The sequence below is a fragment of the Pantherophis guttatus genome, chromosome 8 (genome assembly GCF_059756535.1).
Source record: "Pantherophis guttatus breed Tessera chromosome 8, ASM5975653v1, whole genome shotgun sequence".
Classification (NCBI taxonomy): domain Eukaryota; kingdom Metazoa; phylum Chordata; class Lepidosauria; order Squamata; family Colubridae; genus Pantherophis; species Pantherophis guttatus.
In genome coordinates, this window is record NC_142070.1 from 74,841,285 (window position 1) to 74,864,842 (window position 23,558).

Genomic DNA, 23,558 nt, shown 5'->3' on the forward strand with positions numbered 1-23,558 from the left:
CTTGTATCCAATAGGGCTCCCTCTCCTCGTTACCGGCCTCTGTTTCCTCCTCAATTTGGCTGGGGTCCAGAGGCATGTCAGCAACTGTCAGTTCTTGCTGACTCACCAGTGAAGACAGCCCCTCCAGCACATAGCTCGTGCCAGCTTCCTCCATCTCATCCTCCGAATCAGCATGCGAAGATAAATCAGCCTCCGGGGCCGGAGTCACAACAACTGCCCTGAATCTGCTGAATCCTACCACTGCTCTTCCTTGCAGTGACAGTGGTCTTTTGGGTTGCTACTAGAGAAGATCTAGTAGCAACTTATAGTTAAATTGTCCAGCAATTTATCTTACAAAGTTGCCTTTTCTCCAGACTTTCTAAATCAAATTATATAAGGTTGATTTCACTTGTAACTTGGGATAATTCTCCATTCTGATGACCATAAGAGTAATTTATGTGATCTGTCCCCGTCTACACACACACACAAACACAGCCAGCCGAGGGTTAAGAAAGTACTTGGCACGCACACAGGTCGTTATCTCAAACTTGGCAACAATATAAGCCAACAGCCAACCGTCTGCCAACAGCTTTACTGCAACAGATAACACAAAATTACATACGCATTGCAAATAGTCCAGCAAAACAATATCCCTTCGGCAGCTTCAGACGTTGTTCAAGTGACTAGCCAAAGTTAGTTTTTGTTCGTCACGGAGTTTTACCAGCCACCACCCTCTCTTATATAGTCTCTGGGGTGTGGTCTAGTGACTCAGTTCTAATCCCTAGCACGCCTCCTTAACTGCTGCAACCGTTTATCACGCCTTCATTGGCGTGCATCCAGGAACGACGGCTCTCCTTCCTCGCCCTCATCAGAGACACCTGGCTCCTGGCTAATCTCCTCTCCCTTGGCCGGCACCTGAGACAGTGCCAGAGGGGAGGGGCCTGGAGAGGGAGGCCTGGTTGACTCCTCTCCCTCATGTTCGGAGCCTTCTTCCTCCGATGAGATAGGCTCAGAGGGCGGGGCCACAACATTTTGGTCATTAGGGCAGAGAACCGGTTGTTAAATTATTTGAATCCCACCACCGGTCAGGAGAATATAAGTCACACTGGCCAATCTTCTCAAATTGAACGTGTCTTCTTATGTTGAAGGACAAACTTCTGAAGACAGCAGAGAGTCTCCTTTCCCCATTGGAGACTTTGCACAATTTAAGTCCCTGATTTTTGAGGCACGTAAACCGTTTGAGGGACATCCAAAGTGTCATGCTTGTAAATTTTCTCTCCAATTCATGGAGGGCTGTAAATGAACAGGGAATAGTTAGAAGAAGGCATTAAGACATCCCATTAAGAAGTACTGTACAATACTTACAGGGAATGATTTTTTAAAAAATTTATGGAGGACAGTTGTGTTCCTGCTGATATCATTGGCATCCTTTAGTCTCAAGAGACTATGGTATCGTGCTCTGGAAAGAGGTCCTAAAACAGCATCTAGTGTGACTAAAAAGGCTGATTCGAGAGTGGCAATCCCTTCCACACTGAGGGCAGATACATTCTGTCCCCTGCCCAGCCCCCAGATTTCGCTGGTTCCGGGACTGCCTCTTTGCCTCGGCCTGCCGAACAAGTGTCTCTTCGAATTGGAGAAGGCCATGCTGCGTCTTTAGCCTCCAAGCTGAACGATTGGAGGTCAAGGTTTCCCAGTTGTTAATGTCCATTCCCAGGGCCTTTAGGTCCCTCTTGCAGATATCCTAATGTTGCAGCTGTGGTCTCCCTCTGAGGTGAATTTCCTGCACTAATTCTCCATACAGGAGATCTTTCGGAATCCGACCATCAGCCGTTCTCACGACATGCCCCAGCCAGCGTAGAGGTTGCTGTTTCAATAGTGTATACATGCTAGAAATTCCAGCACCTTCCAAGACTGTGCTATTTGGAATTTTGTCCTGCCAGGTGATGCCAAGTATTTGTCGGAGACAGCACATATGAAAGGTGTTCAACTTTCTTTCCTGCCGTGTGTAGAGGGTCCAAGACTCACTGCAGTACAAGAGTGTGCTCAAGACACAGACTCTACAGACCTGGATCTTTGTATGTTCCACCAGCTTCTTATTAAGCCATATTCTCTTTGTAAGTATGGAGAATGTGGTGACCACTTTACCAATATGTTCAGGGGTGGGTTCTAAATTTTTTTACTACCGGTTCTGTGGGCGTGGCTTATTTTGTGGGTGTAGCTTGGAGGTCATGTAACTAGGTGGGTGTGGCTAGCTGGTCAGAGTCATTTCTGGAAGGTCCTCGCACTTACGAACAGTCCTCGCACTTACGACCCGACTCATTTGTTTGCTTTTAACACTGATCAGCTGTAGGACGGCCCTTTGAAGCCCTGCGGCAAGAGTTTAAACAGTTTTTTTTCCCTCTAGTCATCAGCTGGGACTCAGGAGGCAGCAATAGATTGCGGGTGGGACCAAATAAAAGGTAAGAATAACATGCGTGGGTGAGGGGATGGGAGGGTGAGAGGGGGAGAACCGGTTCGGTGACGTCATATCGTCACCGCTACCGGCTCTGCCGAACCTGACCGAACCGGGAGGAACCCACCACTGAATATGTTTATTCAGCTCAGTATCTAAATGATATAGACTGATTCCAAAAGGTTGAATAAATGGGGATTTCCTCCCACCCTCCAGAACTAGTGTTGGAAGAAATATCCTTCCAGGTTCAGTTCCAAGTGGGGGAAAAGACACTGGATTCATGGAAGTTGCTTGGAAAGAAGATTTATTGATGAATAGGATCACATGACTTGAGATCCTGGGCTGAAAAAGGGCAGAGATGCTGAGAATGCCTGGGTTTTATGCCCTCTGTTGGGCTTTGAATTGGAGCTTGTGTTCTGATTGGTTGTCAGACTCCCATGGGGCCATGCAGGGGTAACTTTGTAGGTTGTCTGTGTCCCAGGCTTGGTTGAGCCTTGCTGGGTGATGATGTAATGAAAGGGCTGTGGGCAATTCCTACTATGGCTCTGCCTGAAGGAGGTAGATCTTTGTTATGTAGAATAGTCTGGCCCAGGCCTTAATGGCCCATTAACAAAGGTGGGGGCGAGTGGGTTGAGTTTCTGCCTCCCTTTTAGGGAAAATATTCTGCCCTTTTTAATATTTCCTAAAATATCTCATTTTCCTAGGAGAGGGGTGGGTGCTAACTTCCTACGCTAGAAACGAACTACATTTAAATACTCTATTTATTTGGTGTTATGCCTGGGGGACATGTTTTAAACTATATTTTAGGGATTGCTGCAAATCACTTAGGATAGTCAGGTGAGTCCTGAAAAGAGATAAACAGATGAATAAATTTCCAAGAAAACCACACGGATTTACCTCTGTGGTCCCAGAAACACATCTTGAGGCATTTTTTTAAAAAAACCTTTCAATACATTTCTGAGTTGCATTTCTGAATTACCGGGTTGAAAATATTTTGATATTTCTCTTCCATCTCCCATAACCGGGCCCATCCAGCCAAATTGTTAGCAGAAAGGCATGTAAAAAGTTTCCTCAGCCAGTCAAGCAACTGCTTAATTCTTACCGTTTCCTTATGGAATTGGCCGCGTGGCTGCTTATATGATAAATTATTCTAAGTCTAAGTTGCTTAATTTTCCCCTAGAGATAGATACCACACATGGTAGATGGGCTGCATGTCAATTCCTGCTGACCCTTGAAGAGAAGTGACAGCGGGAACACACAACACACACACACACACACACACACACACACACACACACACACGAATTCTGGATGCATAAGATGACTTAAAGAATGCACAAAATTGCAAATATTCTCCAAGGAGTAGCACTTCTTGGAATAATTTGTTGAAGGGGAAGGGCAGTATAGAAACTTGAAATATCTATAAATAAACATTCCTAATTTATTTATAAATATCCTTGCTATTTTCAAGAGGCAAGGGTGAGTTTGAACAATGTGCTCCTTCTTTCCATCTTCCTAAATAAACAATCTCAAGTCTGGTGTCATTTTTGGCTCACTGTGAATAATTGCTTACTTTTTCTTTTCCCGAACAAATCAGCATTATTATTGGTTTTTTATCTAATTTTCTTTTTTTCTGAATATATTCCAAATAGCCTCTCTGCCCTATAGGTCCTAATAATCTGTTCTTTGAATAGGGGAGATTTTCCCCTTATTGGACAGAAACTGCTTCTGTTAATAGAAATGTATCATTGGACACCAGGAAACTTGTTAAATATTATGTGTCAATATCCATAGCTTTCATTTTTTCCTTCATTTAGACTTCGCTTCCATATCATTTTATATTAGTTATGGATCCTGGGATATCTGTAGGTCAATTTAGCTTAGTTTGAAAAAGTTAGAAAGGGATTAATGCAGCTAGTTGATGGAAACCACTAAGAAGATCCAGAGAGCAGGCTGGATTTGGAGGTCTGTCCACTGTACAGAAGAAGCAAAGAAAAAAATCCTTAATCATTTGCTAAGGAGAAAATGTAGCCATGTATTCATAGGAATCAAGTTTGGTCAAGCTTTACGAACAAGAAGCTTTTCCTTACTGGTCTATCTATCTATATATAAATGACTATGTGTGTTTATGTTCCAGCATAACTCTGGAACACCTTGAGCAATTTCAACCAAACTTGGTACACAGATGACTTACTCTCTGGAAAGAGAGACAGTGGGGGTAAAACACCCCTAACACCCCTCGGTGTGTGTGTGTGTGTGTGTGTGTGTGTGTGTGAGTGTGTCTGTCTGTCTGTCTGTCTGTCTGTCTGTCTGTCTGTCTGTCTGTCTGTCTATGTATGTTCCAGCATAACTCTGGAATGCCTGGGCCGCTGAAATGAAAAGGAATGAATTATATCTATAGTGTCAAATCACAGTACTTTTGACAGTGAAGGCGTGCATTTTGGATTCAAGTCCTGTTAAAATACAGCCTGTTGTACCTTAATATGGCTTCTACTGTACAGCACAGTGGAGTTGCCATGGTAATGGCTTCACAGTACTCCACAAGGGGGCTCCCTCTGGTAAGGGGGAGTGAAACATTTTACTTATAATTTGTATACTGTACTTATACTTCCAAAACCCTGTAAATAAAATTACTTTGATTTGACACTATAGATATAATTCATTCCTTTTCCTGTCTAATACAGGATTGGGATAAGTAAATACCCAGGCAATGCCAGGTTATCAGCTAGTTTACAGTAATTTATTCCCTCCTTTGCTAATATAATGAGCATTTGACCCTAAATGAAGAAAGAATGATCTAGAATTTAAATGGGTGATAAATGTTTGGCCAGCTTGGTCATCATCTAGTAGTGCAGAATTGCTATGATAAGAGTTCCTTCTCCTTTTTTCTCTTTTCTCTAATCCCAATTTTGTATATCTCATTTAATTTTGGTTTGAATTATATTTGAATTATCTTTCGTTTCCTTGGTATTTTTTTTAAAAAAAACTTCTAAGTCTCTAATTTCACATCTGCTTGCATTTGTAGGAATGAGTAGCATTATATTCCATTTCAAATGGCATAATGCCACATTTACATTTTTTATTAGTTTAATTTAAAGATGCAGTCTCCTTCTGTTGATTTGTTTCTTTTCAGCTCCTCTAATGTATTGTCAAATTTCAAACTAAATATTCATATGAGGGATCCTTGGTGCTCTCTGAGCTTGGTTGTTTTCTTGAAGATGTTTCATTACCCAAACTAGGTAACATTATCAGTGCAATCAATATTCATGTGTCTAACATCTTTCACTACTTCATTTATTTGCTTTATTATTATGTAACAATATTAATTCATTCATTGAGTGTAATGGTGCTAACAATGCAATTATATCCCAAAGTGCTTTTTTCAAGAAGCAACTGGACTTTCCAGGGATGAAATGTTCCCGGTTTGGACCAATTTGGCTGAATCGGTAGCGATAGTGGCCGGTGGCTTACAGTGCGTTAAGCAATAGCCTTCATACTTTTGTATATTTTATACAAAGTCAGCTTATTGCCCCCACAAACTGGGTCCTCAATTTATCTACCTTAGAAAGGATGGAAGGCTGAGTCAACCTTGAGCCTGGCGAGATTCAAACTTACTTTAATTGCAGACAGCTGGTGTTAAATTACAGTGCTTAGTCGGCAGAGCTATCCAGGCTCCTGGATAGGAGGTTTTAACCAGGAAGTAACCTGTTTTTTTACCATCTGCGCATGCACAGAAGGGTTTGCACATGCACAGAAGGTCTGCGCGTGGCACGTGCACTTCTGAACCAGTTGGGAAAGTAAGTAGATTTCACCCCTGGGATTTTCTTGTTTTTATTTGAAGATGTTTCACTTCTCCATTCTCCATCATTCAGTCAGAGTTGAAGAAGCTTCTTGGATGCGAAGCAAAACATCTGAAGACCTTCTTGGATGAGAAGCTAAACATCTGAAGAAGCTTCTTGGATGAGAAGCAAAACATCTTCAAAGAAAAACAAGAAAGTCCAGTTGCCTCTTGAAAAAGCACCTTTGGGACAACCATGACCTGGATGACTGAGAATCTCCGTAGACAATGCAGTTATATGCATATCTATTCAAAAGTAGAGATAATATATTCAATAAGCTTTATTCCAAGACAATTAGGTAGGTCTACAATTGCACTCAGTGGTCGTTTGTGAAAGGTGAATTAAAACAAATGTTAAGATGGTAGAAGTAATGGGATTGAAACTCCACCCATTTTAATACGCGACAGGTACGGTTGCATTCGTGTAAAAAAGGGGACACACCTCATTCTATTTTACAGTATTTGGTATTTAGCACAGTAACCTGTCAAAAATGTATAAAGGCAGTGGTGGGATTCAGCCGGTTTGGGCCAGTTCAGGTGAACCGGTAGCTAAATTGCTGGCTGGCCCCTCCCCTCCCTGCCCCTCCCCTTCCAGGAGTCCCTACACACTCCATTTTGGCTCCCAGGTAAGTGCAGGGAGGCCTACTAGGCCCAAAATGGGGTGCAGAGGGGCAGGGTGCCACCCGCAGCCTATTTTCACTCCCAGGAGGCTTCAGGGAGGCCTTCTAGGCCCAAAATGGGGCATGGGGAGTGCAGCTTCAGGGAGGTCTCCTAGACCCAAAATGGGGCATGGGGGGGGCTGCGCATCTCCCCCAGCCCATTTTTGCTCCCAGGTGGGTGAAGGAGGCCTAGTGCTGCCTGTCACACCCATGGCCACGCCCACCCAGCCGTTCATTAGGGCAGAGAACCGGTTGTTAAATTATTTGAATCCCACCACTGTAAATAAAGGTACTTCAAATGTATGTTGGAAATGTAAATGTAAAGACGGGACTTTTTAATCATCTTTGGTGGACCTGTCACAAAGCCAGAAATGCAGGTAGTTCTCGACTTATAACAATTCATTTAGTGTCGTTCAGTTACAATGGCAGTGAAAAAAGTGACTTATGACCAATTTTCACACGGCCATTTGCAGCATCCCCATGGTCATGTGATCAAACTTTGGATACTTGGCAACTGGCTCATATTTATGACAGTTGTAGTGTTCCAGGGTCATATGATCACCTTCTGTGACCTTCGGATAAGCAAAGTCAATGGGGAAGCCCAGTGGTGAAATCCAAATTCTTTTGCTACCAGTTCTGTGGGCATGGCTTGGTGGGGGTGGCTTGGTGGGGCTGGCAGGGGAAGGATACTGCAAAATCCCCATTCCCTCCCCACTCCTGGGGGAAGGATATTGTAAAATTTCCATTTCCACCCTACTCTGGGGCCAGCCAGAGGTGGTATTTGCTGGTTCTCCGAACTGCTCAAAATTTCCGCTACCAGTTCTCCAGAACTTGTCAGAACCTGCTGGATTTCACCCCTGGGGAAGACCCATTCACTAAACAATCATGTTAATAACTTAACAACTGCCAGTGATTCACTCAACAAATGTGGCAAGAAAGGTCATAAAATGGGGCAAATCTCATTTAACAAATGTCTCACTTAGTGACAGAAATGTTGGGCTCAGTTATGGTCGTACGTCGAGGACTATATCTATTGGGATAGGATTGGTATTTTAATATAGAAGGTTCATAAAGGGTATATAACGATGAAACTAGAGATTTTTCTTTTAGGCTTTATGGATAAAGAACTTGAAAAAGAAAAAAAGCGGAGGATCTCTTCGCTCGGTAAGATTCCCCATATCATTGATGGATCTGCCGTAATTCCTCTCCCCAGGCTATGTCGAGTTGGCTTGACTCTCGACAGGCGGCCCCCTCTGTCACTGCGTTTTTGTATTTACCAGCTGAGCTCTCATTTCTGGACTGTCAGACTTTCCGTAGCTTGCCAACTTCTTATCAGTAAGCTACATGTATCCGCATCCACATTCTATTCCACACACTCCTTCCTTTGTTCTCTTGCCAGAAAGGTCCGGCTGAGAAATAGCCGGCATGAACTTTTGCAAAAATGTAACAATTAATTTTCTTAGTTAGTTAGGTGTTTTATTTTTCTTTATAACAAATAAATGGGTTTTCTTAGAATATCTTTGGGTTTTGTTTTCTTAAAGTATACTTGCAAGGAAAAGTCTCGATCCACCCCTCATAATCAGGTGCGATTATCCCAAAAGCAGAATGGGATTAATCAACACCCTGTCACCCTCTATTAGGAGTCCACCTGCAAAACATGAAAAAGATAGATAGATCGTGGAACCGGGTTTTGGGGGATTGTTTTTATGATATTGTTTCAAAAGCTTCAGGGCTTTTAGGTCTGTCTCCCATACCCAGGACGCCTCAGCTAAGGGATACCCTTTCCACTTCACCAAATACTGAAGTCTACCCTTACGGACCCGGGAATCCAGAATTCCACTATTTCATAGTGATCGCTGTCTACGGGGCCTGGGAGTCTTGTGTCTACCTCACTTGTCACAGGTTTCAGTAAACTGCAATGGAAGACTGGATGGATCTTCCCCAAATACGGTGGCAACTTTAGGACTACTGTGACCACTCTTTGAATCTGGAATGGGCCTAGGCACTGAGGGCCCAGTTTCTTGCATGGGGTTTTTAGTTTTATGTATTTGGTGGAGAGATAAACTCGATCCCCCACTTGAAACGGTTTATGGTCGGCTTGTTTCTTGTCAGCTTAGGCCTTATATTCGTCAACTGCTTTGGCTAGTGCGGCTTTTATCTGTGGCCACACTTTACCTATACAATTACTCCATTCATCCGGAGATACGTGGCCCTGACTCTGGTCATCTATCTCGGGAATAGCCTTAAATTCCTTGCCAGTGACAATTTTGAAAGGAGTGGCTCCAGTACTTCGATGTACGGTATTGTTATATGCTATTTCAGCAAAGGGTAACAGGTCTGACCAATCGTTTTGTTGATAGGCCACGTAGCAATGCATATAGCGCTCTACCATTGTGTTTGCCCATTCCTCCACCCCATTTGTACTAGGATGGTAGGCCGTACTTAGTCCTTATAAATCCTTTCATAATCAGATTTGTGAAATTGCGCCAGAACTGTGCCGTAAACTGAACTCCCCTATCTGAGATGATTCGTTGTGGAATGCCATGCAGGCGATATACGTGTTGGATGAACATCTTTGAGAGTTTCCGGGCCGATAGTAATCCGTTACACGGAATGAAATAAGCCTGCTTGGAAAAAAGGTCTATTAGGGTCCAGATTACGGTATTTCCATTGCTTTCAGGGAGATCCACCACGAAGTCCATAGCGATCTCCTCCCAAGGTCCCTTAGGATTAGCCACAGACTGTAAGAGGCCCAAGGGCCATCCAGTCCTTGGTTTAGTCGTTGCACACACTGAGCATTCCTTCACGTATTGTTTGATGTCCTTACGCATTTGTGGCCACCAAAACTGATGTCTTGTCAAATGTAACATTTTAAAGAACCTGAAATGGCCGCCTAGCTTTGAGTCATGACATCACCATAATACTGACCAGCGTAATGCCACCGGTACATAAATCCGAGACCCCATCCACGCGATCCCATTTCGGTGCATCAAAATTGATTTGTGTGCATTAAACTGAGAGTCCTTGGTTGTTTCGTGGTGAAAGTCCATTTGCCATACGTGTTCCTTCATATGTAAGCAATCTTCGCCCGGGTCTTTTGGTATCATTGCCTGGACAACCTCCTCTCTTTTGCTATGAAACTGAGGCATTCACGATAGGGCATCCGCTAGAAAGTTCTTTCCTCCAGGCACATATTTCAGGTCAAAGTTGAACTGCTGGAAATACTGTGCCCAGCGTACCTGCTTGGGGGATAGCTTCCTGGGAGTCTGGAGAGCCTGCAGGTTTTTATGGTCCATCCACACCTCAAATTTGGTACCAATCCCCTCTAAAAGGTGTCGCCAGGTCAGTAAAGCCCAGCGGACCACGAAGGCCTCTTTCTCCCAAATTGCCCAGCCTCTCTCAGTCGGTGTTAATTTTCGGGATGTATAGGCACAAGGATACAACACCCCATCCTCCGCCTTTTGTAGCAACACCGCACCCATGGCTACATCGCTGGCGTCCACTTGTACAATGAACATGAGACTTGGATCAGGTTGTTTGAGAACTGGCTCCCGCGAGAACAGACTCTTCAACTGTTCGAAGGCTTGTTGGCACTCAATTGTCCACTTTAAAGCTTGGCTGGGCCTTGCCTTTACCCCAGTATGTTTGGTGCGTAACAGGTCTGTCAAAGGAAAGGCTACCTGGGCGAACGCTGGAATAAATTGCCTGTAAAAGTTGGCAAAGCCAAGGAAATTCTGTAGTTGTTTTCTTGTGGTGGGCGCTTGCCACTCCAGGACTGTTTTTACCTTATTCAGATCCATTTCCACTCCAGTTCCCGAAATGCGATATCCCAAATAGTCCAGTTGGGTCTGATGAAAGTCACATTTCGATAATTTTACAAAGAGCCGTGCAGTCAAAAGTTTGCTCAGCACCTGACGCACCAGCTGCACATGTTCCTCCATCGTCTTAGTGTAGATTAAGATATCATCCAGGTATACCAACACTCCACAATAAAGATGCAACACCTTGTTAATGACCTGCATGAACACGGCCGGGGCGCCTTGTAGTCCAAACGGCATCACTTTGAACTTATAACTGCCCAACAGGCAGTTAAAGGTGGTTTTCCACTCATCACCTTGTTTTATGCGTACCCGGTAGTAGGCTTCACGCAGGTCAAGTTTTGTGAAAACTCTTCCAGTAGACAGCACGTCCAGGAGCTCTTTGATTAGGGGCAGGGGATATAGGTATTCTACACAGACCACATTCAATCCCCGGAAGTCTACACAAAGACGTAAACCCCCATCTTTCTTTTTCTGGAAGAGCACAGGTGCAACCATCCGCGATCTGCTGGGTTCGATAAACCCTCTTGCCAGATTTTTGTCACTGTAACAATGAAGTTCCTCCAATTCAGGTGGTGTCATGGTGTACATTCGGGGTTTCGGTAATTTAGCCCCAGGTATCAACTCAATCGCACAGTCTGTTGTCCTATGGGGGGGGGCAACACCTCACTCCCCTCTTCATTAAACACCTTACTCAAATCTTTATACACTTCCAGGAACCCCCCTTGCCCTTCCCCCTGGCCCCTAGCTGGTTCAGTCTGTTCTTCAGGCTCTGGTTCTGGACCTATAACAAGCTGTAGTTTTCGATACCCTCCTTCCCACCATATGTGGGGTTTCCACTTGTCTAACCATGCCAACCCCAGTATAAGGGGTTCGACCATCCATTCCACTATAATAAACCATATGGACTCTTTATGCTCTCCTATGAACAGAATAGAATTCTTTATTGGCCAAATATGATTTGACACACAAGGAATTCTCCTTTGACAGCATCTTTTCCTTTTTTTTTTAATACTTCAATACAACAAGATTCAACTTTATTTTTTAATAGAGAACTTCAAATCCTATAGGGAATACACAAGCACTTCCATCATTCATTTTTTAAACAAATAATTGTCAAATAACAATTATGTAGCGGAAGAGCTCTCAACACTGCCAATTTACTGTAGGAAGAGTATGACATTTTCCATGGTCTCTATTAAAGCTTGAATTCTTCTTTTCCTCTGGTTAATGAAGCAAACCATGAGATATCACATTGTTCCAGCAAAACCAACTTACCTTTTAGGAGCAAGGTTGAATGTTGCTGATACAAATTCTGCCAAATTACCCAAACCTGCTTGGCAAATCAACCCTCCATGTTTCAAAGTTGTTCTAGATTTGGGGCAGCGTTGAAGGGGAATGTTTTGTGTTGATTTTCAATTGTTTCCTCCTAAACTTGTGTCTTTGCTTTGATTAGATATAGAAACCTTCTGCTCTGAGTAAATTAATGGCGCTCCTGTCTGAGTACCAGTAAACCCTTACTTGCCTTGTTCTTTAAGTGCTAGTCTACTTTGGTGCTGAATTTTGTGAATTGAGTTCTTCCTTTAATGTCTAATGCAGACTTGTCCATTAAACTAAAAACTGGTAATTTTTTGAGATAAAATGTTCTCTTTGAAGATATGATTTTTTTTTTTTACAAAAAATTCTAAGTTTTCCCCCTGCAGTTATTAATATACGTATAATCATTAAAACCCAAGAAATGATAGGAACGAAAGGCTGTGAGATATCTCTGCTGTTAGTTCTGCCCCTAATTTTGGAATATAATTTTTTTGAAGTTAAAATTCAAATAAAGTAGAACATGAAGTAGAATAAGTTTATATGCTAATAAAATATTGGAAAAATTGGAATCAACTTATTGAAGGTCTCTGCACATCTACTGTGGTGTGAAGTGTGAATTCTGTTCAGTGTTGTCCATATTACACAGGGCTGGTCAAATCCAGGTGGTTTTTCCAAAATGCAAGACAAACTTCAAGATTGTAAGGGGCAATTTTCTATCCAATGTTGTTTCCACATATTGCATATCAGTGGTGGGTTTCAAATTTTTTTACTACCAGTTCTGTGGGTGTGGCTTGGTGGGCGTGGCATGGCTTGGTGGGCATGGCATGGCTTGGTGGGTGTGGCAGGGGAAGGACACTGTAAAATCTCCATTCCCTCCCCAATCCAGGGGCAGATTACTATAAAATCCCCATTTCCTCCCAATCAGATGGGACTTGGGAGGCAGAGAATAGATGGGGGCAGGGCAAATCAGAATTTTTACTACCGGTTCTCCAAACTACTCAAAATTTCTGCTACCAGTTCTCCAGAACTGGTCAGAACCGGCTGAAACCCACCTCTGTTGCATATGTTAAAATCATACACAATAGTGTACTCTTTAATAATCCCCATACAAAATGTTCAGTAATCTGTCCGTTAAGTGTTGGAAATGCAGTCAGATCCCAGGTACCTACTACCCAGCGGTGAAATTCAATTTTTTTTTACTACCGGTTCTGTGGGCGTGGTTTGGTGGGCATGGCAGGGGAAGGATATTGCAAAATCTCCATTCCCACCCCACCCTGGGGCCAGCTAGAGGTGGTATTTGCCGGTTCTCCGAACTGCTCAAAATTTCCGCTACCGGTTCTCCAGAACCTGTTAGAACCTGCTGGATTTCACTCCTGCTACTACCACATGTGGTGGACATATAGTAAAGCAAGAGAATATTGGGAGAAAATACAATACTGGCTGGAAATGATAATCAAACAGAATATTGAGTTGAAACCAAAACCATGTCTCCTTGGTATATTACCGGAGGGCTATGATAAATTGACCAAACTAAGTGGCAATTTTAATTAGCAATTTTGTGGTGTTTGTGTGTCTATGTTTTTCTTGACTGTACACCGCCTTGAGTCCTACGGGAGAAAGGCGGTATAGAAATATAATAAATAAATAAATAAATAAATAAATAAAGGGACCACATATTTAGTTTTACACATACTGACAACAGCAAGGATCATATATGCTAAATATTGGGTAAATGTGAATACCCCACCAGAGGAGGCTGTAATTCGAAAAAAAAAAATTGACTGTACAGAAATGGTTAGATTAACCTTTAAAATTAAAGTTCAGAATATTATATGATTTGGAATAAATTCTATGAATTGCTAGAAACAAGAGGTAGGAATTAGAGAGAAGTAAGATCATAGATGTTAGTAGTGAAAATAAGAAAATAAGAAGGTAAATAATTACAATATTTTAATGTAAAAAGAAACTTAGCTAAAAGCATTTTGGTTATATTATTACTATATCATTATTGTTATTGTTATTAGCTTGTTTGTTAATGTTTAACAGCACTCTTCTGTTTTTGGTTTTTTTATTTATAAATGGTATACCCTGATAATGTACTGTTTATTTTCAAAAATAAATAAATAAATAAATTTCAAAAAAAAAAAGATAATAATTCCCATGCATTGAAACCAGGAGTGAAATCCAGCAGGTTCTGACAGAATATTTATTATTACAGCTATTACAGAATGACAGAATTGGAAATGACCACATGTGGTAGTAGCAGGGGTGAAATCCAGCAGGTTCTGACAGGTTCTGGAGAATCGGTAGCGGAAATTTTGAGCAGTTCGGAGAACCGGCAAATACCACCTCTAGCTGGCCCCAGAGCGGGATGGGAATGGACATTTTATAATATCCTTCCCCCGGGAGTGGGGAAGGAATGGGGATTTTGCAGTATCCTTTCCCTGGAATGGGGTGGGAATGAAGATTTTGCAGTATCCTTCCCCTGCCACACCCACCAAACCATGCCCACAGAACCGGTAGTAAAAAAAGTTGGATTTCACCACTGATTGAAACCTAACATTTGCAGATTAGAAAGCCTTCCTCCCTCTCTCCCTTGCTATAAATTATACAGAATTATAGCTGGCCTTTAGGGAAACATTTTCTATTACAATGATATTTAATGTGGGGGGTGGGGTGGGGAACTTTCCAGAATTTAGAGCTGGCATTCCTATGTAGAGTTACTGAGAATTCTAAGCAAATATACACAGAATTGCCCATTATATCCATCAGTATTCATAATGTCCCTGAAACAGAGTTTTAACTTTAAGCTCATACTTAACTGCTTTCCCCGAGGATGGTGTTTTACATTAGGGCAAGTTATTAATTAACATTCATCCTTCTGGTCATAAAATTTAGTTCTAGGGGATGATCATTTTACAGAAGCTATAAACATTTGCTGGAGTGTCGCTCACTTTTGTGGCATCGCCATTTCTGCAGAAAGGAATAAAATCTTTCATTCTTTGCGGAGATGAGAATAATTCTGCTATTAATGCTGGCAGAAGCATCACACTGCCATACATTAACTCTGTGCAAATTTGAGCCTGAAGCTATGGATATATTTTATACGGAGCACTATCTGAAGAGTATGTTATAGAAGAACAATGAACATACAAGAACAAAGCATTAAAGACTTAAGTACAGAAGACCAGTGGGAATTTAACACAAACATACAATTAAAATACAACTGTCTGGAACCTACACTGCATATCGGACATACTGTAAATACAATCGAGAGAGTCCAGAGATATTTTACGAGAAGAGTCCTCCATTCCTCTAACTGCAATAAAATACCTTATGCCACCAGACTCCAAATTTGGGCTTAGACAACTTAGAACTACGTCGACTTTAGTCTGACCAAAGCATAGTACATAAAATTATCTGCCACAATGTCCTTCCTGTCAATGACTACTTCAGCTTCAACCACAACAATACATGAGCACACAATAGATACAAACTAGATATAAGTATAAACATGATTATGAATACAGGAAATACAAATAAATGGGGACAGTAGGGCAGGGACGGTAGGCACATAGGTGCGCTTATGCACGCCCCTTACTGACCTCTTAGGAATGGAGTGAGGTCAACAGTAGACAGTCTAAGGTTAAAGTTATGTGGGTTTTGGGGATGAAGCCACAGAGTCAGGTAGTGCATTTGAGGCATTGACCACTCTGTTGCTGAAGTCGTATTTTCTGCAATCGAGTTTGGAGCGGTTTACCTTGAGTTTGTATCTATCCTTCTTTCTTCTTCCTCCTCCTCCTCTTGCACCTCTTTTCTTCTTTCTTCTCCTCCTCCTCCTCCTCCTCCTCCTCCTCCTCCTCCTCCTCCTCCTCCTCCTCTTCTTCTTCTTCTTCTTCTCCTCCTCCTCCTTCTACTTCCTTTTCTTCCTCCTCCTCCTCCTCTTCTTCCTCTTCCTCCTTCTCCTCCTCTTCTTCTTCCTCTCCTCCTCCTCCTCTTCTTCTTCCTTCCCCTCCTCCTCCTCCTCTTCTTCTTCCTCTCATCCTTCTCCTCCTCTTCTTCTTCCTCTCATCCTCCTCCTCTTCTTCTTCCTCTCATCCTTCTCCTTCTCTTCTTCTTCTCCTTCTTCTCCTCCTCCTTCTTCTCCTCCTCCTCCTCCTCGTCCTCCTTCTTCTTCCTTTTCTTCCTCCTCCTCTTCCTCCTCCTCCTCCTGCTCCTCCTCCTTTTCCCAAAGAATTCTCCATAGTTTCATCACTGATTTTCATGTTGAAAGTTGTGGACATATTCTGTGAACCACTTGGATGACTGCAGAATAACATATTTTTCATAGCTGTTTATGTGTGCAAGCTACATCTTGCATTGTACCGAACGACTCGGAAATTTAACGTTGCACATTTTAATAGCAGTATGGGCTGTTTCTAGGTAACAGGTTATTTCCACATAATGTACTAATCAGCGGCGATCAACTTCCATTGGGTCGACCACTGTAATTAGGAGAGACTGGGTGCACAGAAGTTAGGTCCTGAAGGAACACCAGCTTCTGCAGCTAAGTTATTGAAATGGATAGCTCTGCATCCATGCATAAAAGCGAGCCTAAGAAATGGTGTCGTAGACCTTTCCAAGAAGAGGTAAAAGTCCCAGCATTTATCTCTTTGTCAGAATGGAAGGGAATTTTCAGGTCTAGATGGTGTGAAAATTAAAGGGATATAGAACTCAAAGACAAAAGTGAATCAATGTACTATGAAGTCTGGAATAAGATTTTATAATTGGTTAGATACGAGGAAGAATGCCGAAAACAAGGGACAACGAATGTCTGGAAATGTATATATCAATGTATATCAATATATCAATGTATATTGAATTTGTGAATGCAATATAGGTTTATTAAATACATGCATAGTTGTTTAGGAAGTAAAATACTGCATACTTGATATATAATGAAATAGGAGATATGTAAATTTGTATATAGATCAAGGAATAGATTACTTATTAACCTGATTTAGACAAAAATGTTAGAAACCAGAGATGTTGAGCAACATCCATTGTTTTATTTTTAAAACTAATAAAATATTTAAAAAATTTTAAAAAAACAAATTAAAGGGATATTAAGTAAGCATCATAGGGTGGACATTTTTGATCCTATAATAAAATGACTCTTTCCTCTATTATTAAGAGATTTAAAAAAAAAAACTGAAAAAGACCTTTGGGGGCAGTAAAATGACATCAAAAAAGCAGCAAGAGGATAGCAAATTTTCTCCCCAAGTAGAAATTCTAAATAAATTAATTACCACACATGGGTAGTGTGTCTGTTTGTGTGAGTCTATTAAGCATGTCTGTTTGTGTGAGTCTATTAAGAAAGAAGTCTACTGTTAATCGCTGACTATTGGGGGTGAATCTTTGCCCCCCACAGAGAGGGCTCGCAATCTGGGTGTCCTCCTGGACGCACGGCTGTCTTTAGAAGAGCATATGACAGCCGTGGCCAGGGGGGCCTTTTATCAGGTTCGCCTGATCCGCTAGTTGCAGCCCTTTCTGGACCGGGACGCCTTGCGCACGGTCACTCATGCCCTTGTCACCTCCCGGCTGGACTATTGTAATGCTCTCTACATGGGGCTCCCCTTGAAGAGCACTCGGAGGCTCCAACTGGTCCAGAATGCGGCCGCGCGGGTGGTTATGGGCGCAACTCGTTGTGCCCATGTGACACCACTCCTGCGCGAGCTGCACTGGCTCCCAGTGGTCTTCCAGGTGCGATTCAAGGTGTTGGTTACCACCTTTAAAGCGCTCCATGGCATAGGACCCGGGTACCTTCAAGACCATCTTCTGCCACCAATAGCCTCCCACCGACCAGTCCGCTCCCACAGAGAGGGTCTCCTCAGGGTGCCATCAGCCAAGTTATGTCGGCTGGCGACACCCAGGGGGAGGGCCTTCTCTGTGGAAGCCCCAGCCCTGTAGAATGAACTGCCCCCGGAAATACGTAAGATCTCCAACCTCCGGGTGTTTCGCTGCGCATTGAAGACCCTGTTGTTCCGCCAGGCCGGGTTATCAACATAATAATTTTAAATTGGGGTATTTTAAATTTTTGGGGTTTTAAATTGGCCAAATCTATTTAATTATTTTAATTTTTAATCATTGTTGTGTCTTGTGTTTTTAAATTGGCTGTACACCACCCTGAGTCCTTCGGGAGAAGGGCGGTATAGAAATAAATTATTATTATTATTATTATTATTATTATTATTATTATTATTATTATTATTATTATTATTATTATTATTAATAATAATAATAATAAATGGGGTTTTTTTCCTTTTTAAGCATTCCCCTCTAGTGTATTCTTTAATTGAAAAGCCCAGAGGCATTTGTATATACGTGTGCCATACGTGTGCCATAGGTTCGCCATCACAGATATACAAGGATGTTAAGGATATTGTTGTTGTGTTACCAACCAGCCGAGTGTAGAACACAGAGAAACGTTGCTGAGAGCAATGAATAAGAGATGTGCAAACTGGTTTATCAAAAGTTTACTTTATAGTGAAAAAAAAAAAACAATCTCATAGTCTTTAAATCAATCCAAGCCTTTGCCAGTTAAATCAGTCCAGTGAAACAAAAACTCTTCTTACCACACAAACAGTCGTTGGTTAGAATAACAAGCTCACTCTGGTTCACAAACCACGATGGTAGCAGATCCATCCAACGATGATAGCACTTTGATAGCAACTCCACACACAATGGTAGCATATCATCAACTGAATACTTTACAGTACCTTTCTTAAATGCATTTACAACCAGTGATTATCTAATTACAGCATGACTCAGCATTACAATGAAGCAGCAGGAAAACTTTAAAGTCACACAATACATATTCATATTAAAGTCACAGAACACATATATTGCCTGGACAACTTGTTAGGCTCAAACCAAATCCTAACATTCTCCCCTTTGGACAGGGCAATATATACAGTCTAGATTCTTAATCCATAGCTTTCACAACACGTTTTATGTTTGATAGCACCTTGCGATTTGGTAAAATTATCAGCAATATTGTCTTCCGACATACAATGTTCCAACCAAGTCTGTACTTTATGATATTAGCCAAGATCATCTCTATCCAATAATATATCCATAACACCTACCTGGATAGGAAAATAGGTGCACCTACCCAAATATCATGCAAATATAACTGTTGAAATATGTTCAAGTCAGACTCCCTTCTGCATAATGCAAACCACCTTTTCAATCATAAACCACATGGGATTGTTGATTACAGCTGGATCAATGCATTGGTGCAGATTTACATGGCTAATTAAAGGTGTAAATCTCTGTTTTGCAGAAGGCCATCACAAATCCTAAAGCTTCTTAATTCCACTTAAATCCCCCTTTTTTGACTATCACTTCTTTCCAGCCACAGAAAATGCATTTTCGGTTCTATCTGGCAAGAGCGCAGTAGTCCTAAAAGGCAAAGAAGTTGTACACTTTGTCTGCAAGTTCCAGAAAGCTATACACAAACAAGGAGAATCTTTTTTAGATTTCATTGGTATGTGCATTTTTTAAAATACTTTGTTCTGCACTTTCTTCCTTTACCTGTTTACCAGTAAACTTTTGGAGATAAACTCTTTTTAGAGGCAGAAGATAATTGGAGAGTTGGGAGCTTGTAATATTTGGCAGGAAACCTTGCTATGTATACTGGAACACTTACTCTCATTTTTAAGAAGCAAAAATAAATGTCAGATTGTGCTAAATCCCGTGAATTCTTCCTTAGACATTAACCCATCAGAACTCAGCGAGACATACTATGTCATAGTTTTTTTTTTTTTTTTATCAGTATTACTCTAATTTATATAAAGCAGAAGAAATTTCCCTGGCAAAAATGCTTTAAAAAGATAAATTTACCAAATATCGAACAAAACAAAAACAAGGATTGGCCTTATAACAATAAGGGAAGTTGGGGAAGTTATATAAAAAGGAGGAGGAGGAGGAGGAGTGTCAATTAAATGTCCAACTCCTGTGCAGCTCCCCATACCAGTCTAGCAAGGGTTAAACACCCAAGACCACCACCCCTTAATCTCACCTCACCCCTGACTCCTCCCCTTGGGTATATAAGGTTGCCACCTGGGCACAGGGGTCAGTTCCAGCCATGACCCCGTGAGAAGATCAGGTACAGATCTATATGTACTTGAACCTTGAGATATACCCTATGTATGAATAAATTGGCTATACCGATTATCTGGTTGTCCTGTGAATTATTGGGCTAGATCTGTCGATCCTCAACAGGAGGAGGAGGAGGAGGAAGAGGAGGAGGAGGAGGAGGAGGAGGAGGAGGAGGAGGAGGAGGAAAAAGGGAAGAGGAGGAGGAAAAGGAGGAGGAGAAGGAGAAGGAGAAAGGGAGGAGAAGGAGGAGGAGAAGGAGAAGGAGAAGGAGAAGGAGAAGGAGAAGGAGAAGGAGAAAGGGAAGGGGAGGAGGAGGCGGCAGAAGAGGAGCAGGAAAAGGAGAAGGAGGAAGGGAAGGGAACGGGGAGGAGAAGGAAGAGGAGGAGGAAAAAGGTAAGGGGAGGGGGAGGGGCAGAGAAGGAGAAAGGGAGAGGAAAGTGAGGAGGGGAAGAAGAAGAGGAGGAGGAGAAGGAGAAAGGAGAGGAGGAGGAGAAGGAGAAGGAGAAAGGGAAGGGAAGGAGGAGAAGGGGAGGAGGAGGCAGAGGAGGAGGAGGAGGAGGAGGAGGAGGAGGAGGAGGAGGAGGAGGAGGAGGAGGAGGAGGAGGAGGAGGAGAAAAAAGATGGTCTTTATTCATGAAGATCAATTTATTTATTTATTGGTTCGATTTATATGCCGCCCTTCTCCGGAGACTCAGGGCGGCTTAAAATGCGTTAAGCAATAGCCTTCATACTTTTGTATATACCTGCTTAGTAGGGCTTTTTTGGCCCCCCCAAGCGGTGTTCTTTTTTATACAAAGTCAGCTTATTGCCCCCACAAACCGGATCCTCATTTTACCTACCTCGAAAGGATGGAAGGCTGAGTCAACCTTGAGCTTGGTGAGATTTGAGCATGCAGTAATTGCAGGCAGCTGGTGCTACTTAACAGCACTTTAGTTTGCTGCGCCACCAAGAACCTAAAAGACAGCTGAGAAACAATATTAGAAATGCATTGGATATTTTGGGGTACCTGGAACACCATAATGAGGAACAAGCCATGTTTTCCCTTGATCTGTAAAAGGCCTTTGACAATTTAAATTGGACTTTATTTTTATTTTAAGTTTTGAAATAATAGACTTTGGTGAGAATTTTCTCTGGTGAGGTAGAGAATTTGGTGAGATGGATAAAACTGATTTACAATACACCAAAGGCGCAGATAATTGTGAATGAAGATTTTAACCAACCTTGTGAAATAGAGAAAGGAACATGACAAGCATGCCTCTTGTCCCCATTGCTATGTATCTTAGCTTTGAAATAGTCCTTGATAGTCCTTGACTTACAACAGTTTGTTTAGTGACTATTTGAAGTTACAACACCACTGAAAAAGTGACATGGCCATTTTTCACATTTATGACTGTTATGACTGTTATGACCAGCAGAGGTGGTATTCAGCCGGTTTGTACCGATTCACCCGAACCAGTAGCAGAAATCGCGGGTGAGCTTGCCCACCTGCCCCGGCTCTATACTATCCTATTTAGGCACGTTTTTGAGGCGGGGCACATGCATGGAAGGTGTGTGTGCCAGCAAAGCACATGCGCAGAAGGCTGGGCACATGGGTGGACGGGGCGCTCACATTTGCGAACCGGTAGGGAAAGTAAGTGAATACCATCCCAGTAGCCATGCAATCAAAATTCAGATGATTGGCAACTGACTCGTGACGGTTTATGACGGTTGCAGTGTTCCAGGATCGTGTGATCCAGAGGTGGCATTCAGCAGGTTCTGACCAGTTTTGGCAAACCAGTAATGGAAATTTTGAGTAGTTCGGAGAACCGGTAGAAAAAAATCTGACTGGCCCCGCCCCCATCTATTCTCTGCCTCCTGAGTTCCAGCTGATTGGGAGGAAATGGGGATTTTGCAGTATCCTTCCCCTGCCATGCCCACCAAGCCACGCCCACCAAGCCACACCCACCAAGCCACACCCACAGAACCGGTAGTAAAAAAATTTGAAACCCACCACTGGTGTGATTTCTTCTGGCAAGTCAAGTCAATGGGGAAGTCAAATTCACTTAACAACTGTGTTACTCACTTAACAACTGCAGTGATTCGCTGAGCAGCTGTGTCAAGAAAAGTCGTACAATGAGGCAAAACTCACTTAACAAATGTCTCATTAGCAACAGAACTTTTGAGCTCAGTTATGATCATAAGTCAAGGACTACTAATTCCTGGATAGAGATATAGTGTAAGCCAGCATCTTTGTTTTCCTTTATGGTTTTGACTTTGCTAAAAAAAAAAAAAAATCTGCAATAAATATTATTCAATAAGTGTCACTTTATTTTATTAACTGCATCAAAATACTGACTTGGGTGATGAAATCAGCTAAAGGAGTTCAGAAAGTTTATGGATCACTTATTTTAGGATTATTATCCTAAATGCCTATTTGCTCAGTTATGTGCCAGTTCCTAACCAACATTTTTTTTTAAAATTTCAAAAAAACTAAGGAGCATAAGGTTTGGTTTTAGAGTGATGCGGTGGCCTACAGGTGGAGCTCTCGCCTCACAACCAGGAAGCTTTGAGTTCGATCCTAGGTAGAGGCAGATATTTCTCTCTCTGGGCACAATAAGAATACATCTGCTGAACAAAACTCTGCATTGGCAACAGGGAGGGCATCCGGCCAGTAAACACTCAGTGTCAGGTATGCTTCCTTCAATACCCAGGAAAGAAAAACCCAAACTCAAACATTTTGAAGAGTTTAGTACTTTTACTGAATATGAAATGACCGCAACCCAGGTAAAGCTGGAAGTGAGCAAAACGTGCGAAATAGCATCTACTAAGCTTCTCCCCCCCCCCGTGTCCATTGACCATCAGCCAATCCAAAGGTCTCCCAAAGGTCAGGTGGCATCACGTTTGGCAGCGTCATTCATCAGGAATGTAGGGCAGTTGGTCAGCCATCCCCTTTGAAGATTCACTTTCGTTTCTTGGGAAGACACGTCCTACAATGGAAAAAAAAACACCTCCTGCATCTCCCCCCCCTTACCCCCTTAACTAATCCCTCCCCCGTTTCTTATGGCAGCTGAAGCAGGCAAAGCTGAGGCTGACACTCAGCTCCATTCAATTGCCCAGACGCCATCCCACACAGCATTATGTCAATATTTTTCCCTACCAGTTCTGTGGGAGTGGCTTGGTGGGTGTGGCAGGGGAAGGATACACCAAAATCTCCATCCCCACTCCACTCCAGGGGAAGGATACTTCAAAATATCCATTCCCTTCTCTCCTGGGGGAAGGATACTGCAAAATATCCATTCCCACCCCACTCTGGGGCCAGCCAGAGGTGGTATTTGCCGGTTCTCCGAACTACACAAAATTTCCGCCACTGGTTC